We start from the raw sequence: 17,301 nt of genomic DNA on the forward strand, positions 1-17,301 counted from the left end.
GAATAAAATTTAAAACAAATTACTCATCGTTACTTTTAATACAACTCTTAAATTTAATGGCATTGGTAATAAAAGAGTCGAGTTTCAATGCTATAAAAATTCCTCATTATTATTTTAAATAAAATTAGATTTTTCTTTTATACTTTAAAATTTAGTATGCTTACCCATAAAAAAAAAAAAAAATGTCACTTTTTACGTTAAAAGTATATCAGGTATAAATATTTCATAAGTTTGATTATATAATAATATTTGGTTAAAAGATAATTAAATTAGAAGAATAAATAGTGAAATAAAAGTAAAGATTTATGGATTTAAAAAAAAAATGAATGAGTTAAATTAATTAAAGATATATATTTTAAGTATTTATCTTCCTTGGCCTAGTGGTTCCGTACCATAAAATGGTAACGTTAAATTAAAAAAATTTTTATTGACCTTAAAACGGTAAAAGTACTTGAACAATGAGGTAATTGAACTCCCTTGAAAAGCTTTGTGAAGTAAAAACAATTTTTTTTTTTTTTTTTGGTTACACAGAAAAGTCACGATTGTGAAATCGGATAAAATTCGTAGGAAATCACATTTGAGCAGCTTTTACATCCTCTCACTCGTTTTGTTAAGAAGACAAAGCGACTGGCTTGGAATGATATCGCGTATTCCGAAGGATAAGAAAGACTACGTAAGTAGAAAAATAGAATGATAAAAATAATAGAAAAAAATAGCTAAAGAAAAACTGAATTCGTATACGTTATATATAAATTTATGTGAATAGAAAAGCTATGACGTCTTTACGGCAATATTGTCCTCTCCTCAACCAGTATTTTCTTTGTAATGTAATGGCTTTGTAAGGAGCTTACGAATCATCAAAAATTGCAGTACATGCCCCGTGTACAAAAAGAGAAAAAGATAGTGTGTAGTGATGTAGCTTAGCCAATTTATATTACTCACGATATCAAATATACAACAAGTATGAGAGCAGTAACGAACGAGAAGATAAAAGAAAATGAAACAAAACTAGAGAGTTGTATATGGAATTAAGCTCGAGAGTTAAGCTTGAGCCTCAATGGGAATAGAGGAAAAAGTTTGTAAAAAATGGTAGGTTGCTTTCAGCGAATGGATTCGAATCCAACACAAGGTTACTATCGCAAGTCCTATTGAGTATGCTACTGGTAATTCTGATGTATCGACAGGGATTAGAAAAGGGCCGAACTGCTATCTAGAATAGAATAGAGCACACTAGATTTTTATACTTTCTTTTATTCTCTGAACTATTATCCTTTTTTTTACTCTACATTATTTACTTTGTCGCGGTAGTGCCAATTGCACTATTCTGTCTTACAAGTATAAATAGTCATTATTTATGACGATTCTTTTTTACTTTATACCAAACGGTGTCATACGATTTTTTTTTATTCTTATTCGCGACGGCTTTTACACTTTTCAGTTTTCATGATTGGTTTTTTTTATAAACAGGAAGGAATTAAATTTTTATCAAAAGAAACGGCAGAACAAAGTGAAATTAGAAATAGTAACTTCACGCGAAAAAATAAACACGAATTATTGCGCAACAAAGTAAACGGGAAACCCTGTGGGAATGGAGCAATTTAAACTTTCATCAATTTTTACAACAACGGAAGAATGCACTCTTGTTCCACAGCGCTAATAGTTAGTAAGGTTTTACAACAGTTATAACTTCTTTCCGGGTAATCTTTTAGTTCTTGTCTATTGTCTCTAATGCCTATTATAAAGAAGGCTGAGAATGAGGGATGTGCGAATAGTGTTCAAATCAAATCGAATATTAATATTAGTATTATTATACTCCTAAAAAAAATACTTTTTTAGTCTGTGTGATTAGATTTGACCGATGGCTTGTTCCTAAACTTGTCGAGTCCCAAAACGATCAGTCTTTGTTTAAGTCTCTTCTATCTCGAGAAATTTCACAAAATGACTACCATGTTTTATGGGTTTAATTTCCTGGAGTGTATAAGAGCTGAATTTTGAAAATTTAAGTTATAGCAAAGGTTAGTGAGATTTATAGTAATCAGGACTATAAATCTGGGAGTCATCTTTTTGTGACATCAGAGTGAATTAGGTACATCGATTTGTTGTTGTGAATTTACCGAAAGACATAAAATTTTTTGTCATACGACACACTTGTGCTAAATCAGCGCACAAACGTGTTAAATATTTAATATAAAAATTAATTATTATGTAGGGGCATATTATAATTGTGAAAATAATTTAAAGTTATTAAAAAATTTTAAGATTTTAAGTACTATCATTTATAAGTGGTTAAAAAATCCATATTAATACGCTTTGAAAAATTATTCCGATGCATGGGATTAAAATTTATTGAAGTAAAACACAAGCACTTAAATTCTCCACTCTTTATAACTTCGTTTAAATAAAGTTTCTTTTATGGGAAAACTTTTAGTTCGATAAAAATAAAATTCTCTGTCTACTAAATTGTTTATTTCATAAATTAATTTTGATTTTCAGTGGTAAAGATGATATTAAATTGAAGAAATTTGCTATTTATATAGTCTTTTATCTTTTGAAATTTTTTTAATTATATTTTTCTATGAATGTTTTTTTGTAAATTGAGATGAATATATTTACTTGACTTTCAATGAGTCAGCAACAATTTAAATTAAAAGTTTTTAAGTAAATTTGTCAAACTTTCAAACGGTTCAGTTTATATAAATAACAACTATTTTTTGCTGAAGAAAGCAGTTGTTACAAAATCGAATATTTTCGGGATATCCTTACAAATAAATAAATAAACGTACAATAATAAAAGGAAAAAAAATAAATAAATAATAAAACAAAATTGAAAAAAATAAATTGGAGAAGTAATTCAAATAAACTACAAGTGATAAAAAAGGAAAGTAAATTGATAATTTTCTCCTCAAGTGGCAACGCAATTTCTCGAATAACTTTGGAAAAAGTTTTTGTGAATCTAAAAAACAAAGAAAAAAATTTCAATCAGGCCTGTGTTGAACGATTTTCCACTTATTTCTCATTGGCAATACTTTCTCCTGTCCTTCTCTCAGTTAACTTAGAATTGTAGTCTATGGAAATCTCCGTAGAGGTATTGGCTTTTATAAAATACGGAAGGTAACTTCTTGTTTGCTTATCCTCGACCGCAAGGTCTAAAGGTCAATAGGTTTTTTTTTACTTTTTTTTTTTTAATCGTTTTCCTTTGTGCAAAGCACGCCAAGAACACTCAAATCTTTTTTACTCTATTTATTTCTTTATGCTGACAAAACAAGTTAACTAGCTGTAGTACAGGAACACAACATGCAGCTAGTTATATAACAACTTCGACGCCAATGGATATATGTATATTTCGATAAAAACAATTGACAGAATTAATCTCGTTGAAACTAGAACAAGGTATTATTTGATAAAATTGTAAATACTGCAGTAGTAGTATACCAATCCTCCATCAAAATACAGTGCACTCACTTGCAAATAGATGATGTAGTTCTATACTGAATTAAACAAGGCTTTTTCCTACACAGCTATTCGTACAAGCTAGCTAGTACGTTTAATAATACGCGGACCTTTGGAATACGACGCATTGTCAAACCAGTACAATGCAAGTTCTCGCATTCAATGCATTTGCTGATGCTGATTCAATACCTGTCAATCGTTTTGATCGCTTTAGAAATGGCCCTAAAATCTATTTCAATGCGTTAACTGCATTTACTTTTTCTTTTGTCCATTTATCAACACTTACTATGCTTACAGCCAATAAATATTTAATACACATCTTATCATACAATGTAATTATCAATTGGTGAAGAATATCAATGTCAGTGATCAATTGTTGCTGAATTACAGTGAATTGTGATAAAGTTTTATACAATCATAATTCTAATAAAATTTTTTACAACTAGTTAAATTGTTAGTTAGATCATTGATAGATTTTGTACTAGATTCAACTGCTTGTAATTTTTTTATAGATATCTGTCCACAAGTAAACTCGGAAATTAATTTCTCGAGGACAAGCAACCTAGTTGTCGTTGGAAGCTGATAAATTGTCCTAATTTATTGGTGAAACTTTTTCTAGGACTGAGTTTTTCATTTAACATAGTTTAGAAGTCACACCAGATTGTTAGGATGAGAGTTACAAATTACCGACTTAATCCTTTAGGTTATGAGCCCAGCAAAGCCACCGATTTCGGACAAATTAGAATAAGCTATTTGTTCATATATAGTCTACCGATTTTACTCTTACCCGGCTAAGCAACAAATTTTTTAACATCAATGGAAAAAGAATTGTTCACAAAATTTATTGGTATGCATCCTAAAGTATTAAAGTCCGGTGGCTGTTGTTAAATAAAAAATCGAAAATATGAGTGGACAAAAAAAATATGAATTCATTTTTAATGAAATGGAACAAATGCGTGAGAAAAATATAAATTTATTGAAAAATAGATTGTGTACTTCATCAAGAGTGATTCTTTATTCTTTACAACAAACATCAATTTATTCTATAGAAAACAAGAAATAGTGTTGAATTGAATAGATTTTCAGCATGGTACGTTCATGTTTTTCTATACACTAACGCGAAACACCATACAACAATTTGTTTATATCCGGCATGTATACAACAAGCGTGAATTTTCTTGTCCAAGAATTTTGCTCACACTATTTCTGGGGAGGTAAATTCGTTCATTCATTCACCTCTACCTACTCGGCTGACAGCATTTTCCCGGTCTGCAACCCCTACAAACCAAATTGGCTGCCGTTACTCTTCCGACGATGGGACAACCAAAATAAAACAAATAGAAAGGGTTGCGAGGCGAGCACCGAGAAATTAAAATAAGAGTAAAAGATATATTTTGTAACAAAAAATATAAGACTAAAGTAAACAGAACAAAAAAATTAAGTGAATAAAAGAGAGAAGAAAATAAACTAGAAGAGAACAAAAACCGGAAATTTTATAGTCACCAACCCAGCTTGCAGATCATTCATTCGTTTTAGCATATCTTTTTCCTAACACTTTCATTCTTTATTTGTATATGTTTTTTTTTTTTTTCGCATCGTGCTTTTTTTTCTTCACGCCTGTAAATTATTACAACCAGACGTAAGAATAAAGTATACAAGAGCACGTTGTTTAATTTAATTTGTACACCTGTTATATTTATCATCTTGTTCTGCAACAAGAAATAAAATTTAATGTATTTTAATTTTTCACACTAATTAATTTTACTTTTTTTGTTTTAATTCTGTTTTCAGAAGCACATTGATTTATCTAAGTACTTAAGTACTTTAATACTTGTGTAAATAATTACATTAAAGTTAAATTTTTTTAAGTTAATTTATTATTATTATTATTATTATTATTATTTTAGCCGCTATTGTTATCATTGTTGCAATAATGTATGAACGTGAAAATATAAATTACAAGCTAGACAAAAGGAGGGAAGCGTGTTATTGTGATAGTGGTAGTTCGACTGGAGATAGCATAAAGGATATGAATAGATGTGCTTTGATATTGTGTACTGTATGTGCTGTAGTAGGATTGAGGATATGGACGTGACACTACCGTGACTGGCGGATCAGAGCGACCAAGAGATTTATGACTGAGCTCTGTACTGGTAAATATATGTATATAGGTACATACATTGAATGTGTAATCCCATGAACGTATGAACGATATACGAATCGCTTTGACACTATACATCCGACTACTGCCTGATATCCTACTTTTCTCGCTTCTTTTTTTAGATTCAAATCTCAATACAGTGTTAGTTGCCGATCTCAAAAAACCTAACAAATATTTGTAATCTAGCTTTCATTAGGGTCACTTCAATTTTGCGATAATCTGATTTATTTCTTGTATCAAATTTTATTGTTATTTTAGCACTTTCATTGATATGACAGTTTAAAAAAGCAACTTGATAAATATCAAAAGTAGGTCACTTTAATATTTGTGTCTACAAGTGCCAAATATTCGAAGTAATTATTGATTTTCTTCAACACAAAACCAGAAAAAGTCATTAATAATTTTATAGATCAATATAGTAATTTGAAAAAGAATCAGCAAGAATTCAAACTGTATGTAAACTTAATTTCAATTCATACTGATAAGTGTAATACGATGAAACTCGAGAATACATATAAGCTCAGATAGTCGCGCTCTATAATCACGAATGTAAATACTAATGTAACTGTACTTTATATTTTTATCCATTTAATCGTATATTTAAAGCAATGGCACTTCGTTATTAATTTGTGAACCACATATAAATGCTTTTAGAGTAATTAGTTTCAAACGATTTGCTGAGGAATCAATGAACTAATATAATTACGTCTAAGTGCTTGCTACTTTTTCGTAGTACTGCAATTCAGCGATTTAAAAAAAAAAAATTACTTTTAATATAAAAATTTAGTGAGCCACGGGCATTTTTTTCTACAGAAATTAGTCAATACTCACGTACCTTGAGTGAAAATTGATCCACTAAAGTTTCATTTCCGCTAGAAGTTGGTGAATATTTACTAATTAAAATAAATTTTTATTCTTTTATACTTAGAAAGTTCATTACATTCGATACTTTCTTAAAGTTTCCTCTTAAAAAAATTGATTTTCCAATTACGGTAAAAATAAGTAAATAAATACCAATTAGTAGTGAATTATTTATTGATTCATTTTTCAATAGACAACTCGGAGGGCGAGCTTTTAAATTTTATTTAATTTTTAATTACTTGATTTTAATCTTAATTATGATAAATATTCTTATTGATGAAAGAAAATTATTATTCAAATAATAAGTTATTTTCATTAAAGAATTACTTGTCTTGAAACTAGTTTTCTTAACTTTTGGAATTTTACAACTTCGATCAAAGAGTAAAATATTTTCAATCTGGAAATAGTTTTGTTTTCTTCTAAGAATTTTATAAACTTTGTTCAGAAACAAGTTTTTTTAAAATATCAAAAAACTTCATAAAAATTTATTTATTTTAGCCTATTATGAAATAAATTTGAGCTTAAATTTTAATGATAAAAAAAAAAATAACAGAAACACAAGTATTGCTGATATGCCTGAAACAAGTCAGTAATATCTCAAATCAATGTTACCGCCTATCTAAGATAAATATAATAACAAGAATAAGATCTTGAAAAAATTTTTTTTTGCAATCAAAAGATTTTTTTTTTTTTTTTTTTTTTTTTTTCCAAGTGTCACATATTATTCATCAGTCATTTTATAAACAATTAAAAATATTTTTGTATACGATCATTGGATGGATAGTTAGATAATTTGCAGTTACAACATAACAGTATAGTTACCGCAACAATACAGTTTGACGATTTTCGAATCTTGACGATAGTGATACGATATAAGGAAATAAAATTCCACTGAAGATCGTGGCAGTAGCAGTATCGTTTCGTGAAATGCATACTTATAAGATTTCTTTTTTAGTCAAGAATTGCTGTTTACTTTACAGAGCGATTTGTATATAATACTGAGTACACTGATAGAAAATTTATGTTGACTCAAGAGATATTTTCTTGATCTAAGAATTTATTTTGGAAGACAAATGATTATTTTGATTTAAGAATTTCTTGTCTTGATTTAGATTTTCTTGGCTTAAGAGCTATATTATCTTCAATCAATACATTTACTTTTTCAACCAAAATAACATTATCGTTTAAAAAACTTATATAAAAAACTTATAAGTAAATTAATATTAATAAAAAAAAAAAGCCATTCTTAACACAAGTCGGTAACATCTTGAATCAATGTTATCGCCTATCTTGAACCAAGAGACAAAAATTCTTGAAAGAAATATATCTATATCTAGTTTCAAGAGTTCAAATTTTGAAGAAAAAATGTTTCTTGAATCAAGATTGTTTTTCTATCAGTGTAGACTATTGTAAAATTCAGTTTCATTCGAGGTACAATAGGGAAGAAAGGAGTCAATTGAACCATGGGCAATTTTAAATTAGATTCTAATATGTTAAATTCTGATATTAACAAAATTTGAAATCATTGCGATTGCAAATGTTTATCAACCAAAAACCAAAAAAAAAAATTTGAATTTTTATGTTTTTTAAAAATAACTTTAAAGCGTGGGAGAAAATCATAATAAAACCATATATACATTTTTTGTGCTTAAGAAACTGCATCGAATGCTTTTTTAAACAAGAAAATCGAACGACGCATTCAAAAGTTATGTTTGCTTAATAAATACATTTTAATCTCGAAAAGCTCAAAATGTAAAAACGGTGCTTTGAGCTTGAAAAGCCTACATATTAATCAAAAAACACTCTATAGGCGCTTAAAATTCAAACTTAGTGGGAAGTTCTAGGGTTGACCTGCGCTGTCAACCGATTTCCAAATTTTTTTTATAAAATGAGTGCATGAGGTAAATTAAAAAAAGACATGCATATTTTTTTATCAAAATTCTTCTCTATATATTCATTATTATTTTAATATAATCCTGATTATAATGAAAGAAAATAATAAACTCTCTGTGAAAAATGTAAATAATCTTTTAATTAAGAAAAAAATATTAAATAAAAAAGACAGATTATCTTTTTTTCCATTATTATTATTATAATTATGTTAGTCTTTTCACGTCTCTCGTTAAAGATAATTGAATGCAAAAAAAAAAGTTCTGAAAGAGATTATAAAATACTATGAAGTATCTTTTTATATCCGATTGACTACTGAATGCAAAAGATCATTGTAAATTAATTCAATTGTAAAAGAAAGGGCGAAATAGCAATAAAAAGAAAATAATGGAAAGAAATATAAAAAACTGAGAGATAATAGAGGGTTTTTTATTTACTTTTACATTTTTTTCTCGGTACATCGTTCGTTTTTTCTTATATATTATATTTTCACTTATTATGACTATTATTTTTTATAATTTTTTTTTTTAGTCTTTTCGACAATATTCCTCAATTTTGTTCGTTCTTCGGATAAACGAAAGAACAGCCGTGGGCTGCTGCTCGTTATCTTTGCAGCACTGGTGGGCAAAATGAAAGCTTTGATACAGTTTTTATAGTATTTTTTATTTATCCTTAATTTTATACGAAAAGAAATTTTCTTTAAAAATTACCTTTAAATTCATTGTAATCGTGCACTGTTGAAAATTTTTGTAAGAATACAAATGTTTTACAAAACAAAATCTTAATTAAATTAAAAATTGGTATGGGCAATTACAATTTACAATACAATTCGAGTAATCTACCAAAATATACTGAGATGAGTTGTAATTTTACAAACTTCATGTAATTATTCGACGTTTTGTAATTTTGCTAAATTATTGATTAATTTTCACGAATAATTTAAAATTCACAAACATTGTTTGTAATTTCATTTGCTACATTTATTTGTTATATTCTTTTTTCTTCTAAATTAATTTTATGAATTATTAAAAACTTTCCAGTAACTTATAAAATAAATTTTGTAGTTTCCATCGATTGTTTAGCGTTAAATTATAAAAGTGTTTTGTAATTTTCTAATACAAAAATCGTAAAAAATATTTTATAAAATTACAACACTTGATTGATAAAATTACAAAACTATTTTAAAAATTTATTTCCAACAAATTTTCTGTAAAATTACTACAAAAATTTTGAACAGTGTGAGACATAATGCGGCCCTTTCATTTAAAACTATTTTTAAATAAAAATTAAAAAAAAAATTCATTTTTTAGTAGACAATAAAATTTACGGTAGACTAAGGTAAATTTTGTTGAAAAAAAGTTAAAAAATTTTTAAAGAAAATTTCTTTCGGTGTTTTTTCCTATTCATTGCTGTTTTTTTACCTCTCATTCTCATTTACCCTCTTTTGCGCTCACGACGAATGGATACCTGTAGAATTTGTCACACAAAGGGAGTTATTGTGTTCTGCTGATGTGAAAGGAATCAAAGAAAAGAAGCTGAATTCGTGAAATACGTAGAACTGATATATAACGAATGATAGTCTAGTGGTTTTTTCAATGGTTCTATTTTAATGAAAAAAAAATTATACCCTTCAAAAGGTACAAGTATATAAGTAACCAAATAAATCTAATTATTTTTTCTTTTTATATTTAATAATTCATTTTCGTATTTTTTTACACTGCATTACATATCAATTGAAATTCTTGTTATTGCCAATTTTTTTTAATTAAAATAAAATCATTAATTATGTGAATGTCATTAAGATCTAACTAATAATACTAGAGTAACTGAATTTAGTCGGCTTATTTTGATAAATCTTACACGGATTAATTTTTTTTTTTAAGTACCACTAAAATTACAGTAATTGTTGGGAATTTTACAACTCTGATATATTAACACTTTCTAAATAAAAAATTAAAAAAAAAGTTTACCTTACAGTAAACTTGATAAAATTTATGTTTAACTTAAAAAAGTTTTTAATTATTATTATTATAATTATTGTCATTGATATTTTTAGTCAAACTAAAGATTTGTACTACCGTATTGTGAATTACAAGACATCTAATAAATATAAACCGTAACCCGAGGGATTTCAAAGGATACCAGCGAGCTTGTTAAAGGAGGGTATGACCCAGCTGAGTAGACAGTGTCTCAAGGGAAACTACTCGACTTTGGTCAGACGTACCAAATATCTTGTAAAACAATAAAAATTTATTAAGATATTCGTACTTGAAATAAAATACCTCTTTCAGTTGCATTAAATAAAATATTAACCTTGTATTTAAAGACAGTAAATTGAAAAAAATGTTTGTTTTTCTTTTCCTCAAGATAAGAGTTTATTTAATATTCAACACTCAGTGGTGTTGAGTGTGATATCATTAAATAATAGGATAACTCTTGAGTAATTGATTTATTCATTTTTAATTGTACTGGAGCTATTAAAATGTTGTGCAATGAAATTTTATAGGCCGAGTAAGCTAATGGACTTGGTGATTTTGTCTTCGGCGTCAGCACATTTTCAGTGGCACATTAAGAGCTTAAACGAGAAGCAATTAAAAGTTCTGGAACGTCTATAATTTCTATAAGCAATCTCAGCCATTTTGAGTTATATTCTCTATCTCATGCTCGCAACGGTTTCTTAATTCTCATATATATTGCAGTACTGTACCAATTGTGCTTACGTAGGTGTATTTTACTGAATCTTCAGAGAAAACTGTATCTAGGTTTTATGTCGTACCCTAAGTGCAATTTCGGCTTTTCTTTTACACTCTTTATAATTCATGACTTACTCGGATCTTATATAGCAAACGAAGAAAAATTTCCCTAATTGACAGACTTTCTGCTTTCACATTTCAGAGAGTGAAAAATATCCATCAAATAAATGACGATGTATATATGATATTTCATTTTTAATTCAACTCGAGGAACACAGAATTATTAATGGTAAAATATTTTTCTCGGTGTGAAATTTATTATGCTCTTTTGACTACTACATTAAATTTTTTTTAAAATTCAATTAAAAAAATTAAATTTTTTTAAAGCTATGTTAGGTATGGTTTGAAAAAATAAAACTCAAAATTGACCGCAATCAGCACTTTATTAAGTAATTTAAGTCTAAAGAAAATAATTTCGACAGTTTGCGATTAGAACTTTCTATCGAGAAAGTTTTCAATTTTCTTGACGGGAAGTTATTGGTTTCAGTTAGATTTCCAGAAATTGAATATACGTCAGATCTTGACATTTTGAGCTCTCAAGAAGTTATTCTGACCATATACCTAAGATAATGTCCAATTACTATTAAAGTGATGTTTCACAAACTTGAAAAATAATTTTTTTTTTTTTTTTTTTTTTTTTTTTTTTTTTTTTCAAATAAGATTTTTCATTATACGAGAGATCCATTCAAAAATCTAATCAGCTGTAAGAATGCCGTAAGACATCAATATAAAGAAAAAATATACCATTGATAGAATATCGGACAAATAGCAATTTTCTTCGTTTTTATCGGATATTCTACAATCTACGCTTTTCGCTGATTTGAAAATCATATCATGTGTACGTCTCTCTAATAAATTTCGATTTATGTGTAAATCATTTTAACCCGTTCAATATTTAAATACATATCGCCAATAAAAAAAACTAAAAGATAAATTTTCTATTTTATCACAGTTTATATTTCATCATAAATTCTTGATTTAAGACCTTAAAATGAATAACTTCAAATATCTACAAATTAAATCTACGTTGAGTATTTTCAATTATTTTTCATTTTTAACGACGATCATTAGAGTAGAATTGAGGTCAAAAAGTGGCGGTGAATTTCCTGAGTGAAGGAAATGCATTAGCTCACCAATTTCAAAGAATATCTCTAGGGTGAAATTCATGGTCCAGCGCGAATCATCCAGGGAATACAACACGGCTCTCGTTTATTTTTTTTGTTTTAATGGCTTACACGATTTTAGTTGGATTGAGTATTGATTGTGTCTGCTAATTGGATTTTTTTCTCATTATTATACGAAATTACCGTTTTTAAGTTGTAACTACTAGATTAATATCTTAGCAATTAAAAGTAAACCACAACACTGGTCGTAGTTACATGTTTTCATTCGCTGTAACATTTTTGACTTTGAAACAAAATTAATTACTTACTTTTTGACTGATATAAAATCCGTTGCGTCGTAACAACTTTTTGACAAACTCTTTTTTGCTTCCACCGCAATAGCGCTCAGTCAGGGACCTGGAAAAGTTGAATTTAATTTTAAATTAAATCATAATCATATTACAGTTTGTTTCATCTTTTTTTTTATCTATTGTTATTTAAATTTCATTCTTCCATTAATTATTACTTTACGCGAATCTAATGAGTTTTAAGTCATTTACAATTAGTTTTATCAAAATTCTTTATTAATTCTACGATGAATTATCCTGTTTATTAATATTTATAGTACTTAATATTAATGGCGGTGTTGCTATCATATAAGACAGAAAACTAGTAAAAATTTAACTTCTTGTTATGACAATCAATAATTTAAAAAAATTGAGGAGTTATTGATTGCAACATAATTTTCGAATATCGAGTTCGTATCAGATCTCCACATTTTTAATTCAACAATTAAAAAGAGTTTTATTGACATTGGATTTGAATTCATATCAATTTGAATTAGCTTAGCACGGTCGATTTTAAAATATCTTAAAAATAAAATTTGAAAAAAAATTTTTTTGTTTGAAATTACTTTTAAACTAGAGTATCGATCAATTCTAAAATCTAATCAATTCTTAACCTCTGAGGGTGAAAATTTCGATTAAATTTCAATATTCATTAAGAAAATTATAATTATCAATTTTCGGAGCTGAGCTTATTCGGTACACCACGCCCGATCTCGGGAATTTTTGATGAGCGACCGACAGATTATTAAATGAAATTTCTAGTTCCTAATTATAAACACTACGTTATTATTAATAGTTTATTAAATAAAATTTTTCAAAAATACAGTGATTTACTTCACTAGCAAATGACATCCGGTTTAACTGAAGAAAGAACAAACCGGTGATTAACACAAACTTTGTGTTGATTTTTAAGTAACGCATAAAAAGTTCTATTAAGTAAATAACATTTTTTTTATGTTAAAAATTTAGTTACGAAGAAAAAAGTATCACTTTAACACAAAAATTTTTTTTGACTGTTTTTGATACAAAAACAAAATATTTATTGCTCTGTATTCTTATGGTTTCATTTTATCCTATTTAATTTTTTATGTGATATCATTTAAAATAAATATACTCTTGAATTAATTACGGTAAATTATTTAATAAGCTTACGAATGACTTTTTCAGAATTCAAAAGCAGCATAAATTTTTATCAACTCTCAATAACTTATTTTTATTTTAATCTCTAATACCAAAAATTTTTTTTCCGACGTAATTTATTTTTAAAATCTAACTCAGAATAAAAATAATATTTTTTTTTGTTTTAACTCAGATAAACTGTTATAAAATCGTTGAATTGTTATTTCCATCTCAGCATATTTTTATTTAATATTTTCGTTATAACTTTTCACTTGATAAATGTATGATATGAAAATTGATATTTAAGGTAGTACTACCGGTTTTAGAATTGACGTTCAGAATTTAATGAAATTTGGCAAATTGGTACTTTATAATATCATAACTAAGCAGTAAAATTTTTGGAAGCCTGGCGAGTCTTGAAAAAAAGATATTAATATTTACATATTTTTGCTTTTACCATTGATCCTTATGGAAAATCACAGACTTTATTTTATTTCACAAAACTGGACGTTAAGATTCTAATAAAAATTAAGACAACGAGAGAAAATAACATCTAGAACATATTTTATAACAATCAGTATGGTTTCCGAGCATATGAGAATATTTATTAATAAAAAACATTCAAAATTTATCTCTGTCTCTCTTTCTTCAACGTGATTTAGTATAGGGAAATCTACTACGTTAATCAAATAAGGTTAGGCTTTGGGATTTGACTCTTGTGGTAACGGTAGTACTACCTTAAACAAAAGAAACTTTAAAGCGCTTCAATTATTAACGTCTGTTTTGAGTGATAGATTTTCTGGCAAATGTGAAACCACCAGGGAAATATTAAAAAAATTAAAAAAGTAATAAATTACTTTTTGACCTGACCGAGTATATTTTATCGATGTTAACCTACCAGAAATTAGATATCGGATAGCTATTATTAGAAATTCAAGCTATGGATTATCAAAAGCTTATATTCAGTTTCACATAATCGACGCTCTAATAGTCAGGTGTGATTGATATTATTTAAATACCAAATAAATCATCTCACTAATTTATGTGGAATATAAATATGCCTACTGAGTAAATTTCACGCAAGTCAATAATTTCCCGTAGGGAAAAATAAAATTGAATTAGGCAATGTAATTGGTTCGATATTGAGTTACTTTGAATCTTCTCTCCTTTTTTTTTTTTTGCTTTAAAAGTGACGGATTTATGCAATGCAGCGGGTAAAATTCGAATTTACTGGGAGTGAGTTGGCTTGATTATCTGCCAATCTTTGACTGTATTCAGCTGAAGGGTGCACTCAATAGAATACTCAAACCTCCGGTGAATAGTTGGATGAGTTTTTTTACGTTCATAATTTATAATACCGTATTTTCTATCACTACCAGAAACTCGATATTGAATGATTCTCACTGTGATTAATAATTTTTTTTTTAGTTTTGAAAAGTTTCGAATTGACTCATTTTCACGTTATAATATTGAGCGAAATATTATGTTAATTACGTTTATTTTTGTGTGAACCTACCCGTGTAAAAAAAAATTGTTCGAAAAATATTCACAGTTGTAACATCAAAACGTGACACAATTATGAACATTTTTTGAAGACCCAATAAAAAATCGAGAATGCTTTGAGACATGGAGGGTCTAGATTGATCGATAAATTTTGAGAATTTTTTAGCGTTTTTTTAGACATTTCTAACGGTTCGTAGCGACATCTACCACACTCGTCTTTATACAAATACCCCATAAACCTTACGCAACATCACGACTGTCAGATTATTCGCTACTTACCCCACATATAGCATAAATAACTGTAAAACAAAAAATATGTTTATGCTTCATATTTTCTTGAAATTAAGCTATTTTTATTGTTCTACAAGCTTATTATAAATATCGTGAAACGATTGACATGTGAAAAATTTTTTGATCCTGACAATTTGAGAATAATGTACAGTCAAGGACATATCATCTTCTTGAAATTTGTAAACGCAGAACTTTCACAGTCTAACGCAGCAAATTTACCAACTTAAAGTGTATTTTTAATTAAATTAAACTTAAAAACATCGCAACTTTAAGTTTTGATGTCTTTCATTTTTCGTAATTTAATCTTTACATTTACTATCCTCAACTTGAACATATTTCAACTGTACCAACATAAATATTTTTATCTACAAAGTACGAATATTATTTTAAACATTTACGAAGTAAGAAAACCTCGGAAATTCTCAAGCTTACAATTTATGACATGTATATAAAAACCACGCAATGAAAATAAAGACCTCTGAAATGAAAAAAAATTACTCACTAGAAATTGGAAATGAAAACAAAAAAATCTACGTCAAGTAAAAAAAACATTAAAAAATAAATTTTATAAAATTTACTCTGTATAATAACTATAGCTGCTACTGCATAATAATGATCTCCAGATTCTTGTGACGTAATGCATATTCAGATTTATGGTAGATTTTCTAGCACAAGAGTCGAGGCAAAGCCACTTGATCTTGCCTCAAGGGGTTTTCATTTCGATGCAACGATCGTGGGAAACCAAATAAAAGGCAAAGGCTGAGGATGCAAGTACGCGAAAATGAAGAAGTTGAAGTACTTGGACGAACCAAAGGCAAGAATAATACAAAGTATTACAGCCATAGATATGCCACTAACTTGTCTACATACTTGAGCCTTCAAAAGGCTGGACTAAGATGTCATACAAGTGAATAAAAAAATAAAATGTAATTTTAAAATCATTGATTATAACTTGAATGCTAAGAATCATTTCAACTTTTTAGTCTCGGCAACAAGGTAGAATTGAATCCGGGCTGGATAACTTCGTACTCGAATTTAAACAAATTTAAAAATTTAAATGTGTATAACGAGTGCGCCATCTGCCTTAAGATTAATATAATATACTACGAGTAAGTCAAGTTGAAAGTATGTCAACTTAATAATATTTTCCAATTGAATTTTGGGGGGTTAAATAGTAAAATAAAAATGACTTTTCCTACTATTCTGAAACGTTTATCTGATTTTAGTTATTAACTTAACCATCTATTAAACCAATTCTTGTTTAATATGACATTTCAACTGTTAAAAATTCTAGAAAAATTAAATAATTATTTTTTTTATCATCAAATATAACCTGATTGACCAAATATGATAAATATTAGGGTATGCCAAAATGTAACTTCCGTGAAGAACCTTTTAAAATTGGAATTTTGAGTTCCGCTTTTAACAGGGGCTGTGTTTGGGCATTTCCTGGCATATTTTGAGCGTAAAGGATACGAAAATTAATTTAGCAGATAATTTTTAATTTTTAGAATTTTTTAACCAATATATTATGGCAAACATAAATTAAAAAAAAAAAAATTGACATCTAGAAATTAAAAAAAAATTGATTTTTATAGAATTTTTTAGACAGATATGTATTGTTTGACTTGAAAACACTCAAAAAAAATTGTTATTCTTGAGTATTTAGTATACTATACATATTTCAATAGCATTCTCCAAAGATAAGTGTTGATCGTACGCAAAAGATGTCATCTTTGTGATGGAAATCTTTCTACTACTACAATCACTCATGTTATTATATATTCTACAGACTTTGTAGTACAGATATATGTATACCTTTG

The 17,301-nt window shown here is 27.6% G+C and overlaps 1 protein-coding gene across 3 annotated transcripts in view; it reads right to left on the reverse strand.

The window, feature by feature from the left end:
• LOC141524421 (uncharacterized) overlaps positions 1–17,301 on the reverse strand; it is a 104,222-nt gene that overhangs the window by 44,078 nt on the left and 42,843 nt on the right. For all 3 annotated transcript variants that reach the window (XM_074238305.1, XM_074238297.1, XM_074238311.1), the window contains one exon: positions 12,548–12,635. The gene's annotated coding sequence lies outside the window, so the exon portion shown is untranslated. The remainder of the gene's footprint in view (positions 1–12,547; positions 12,636–17,301) is intronic.

Source organism: Cotesia typhae, unplaced genomic scaffold (genome assembly GCF_013202065.1).
Source record: "Cotesia typhae breed Kobodo isofemale line unplaced genomic scaffold, CoteBio_Ctyphae contig_11, whole genome shotgun sequence".
NCBI classification, from domain to species: Eukaryota; Metazoa; Arthropoda; class Insecta; order Hymenoptera; family Braconidae; genus Cotesia; species Cotesia typhae.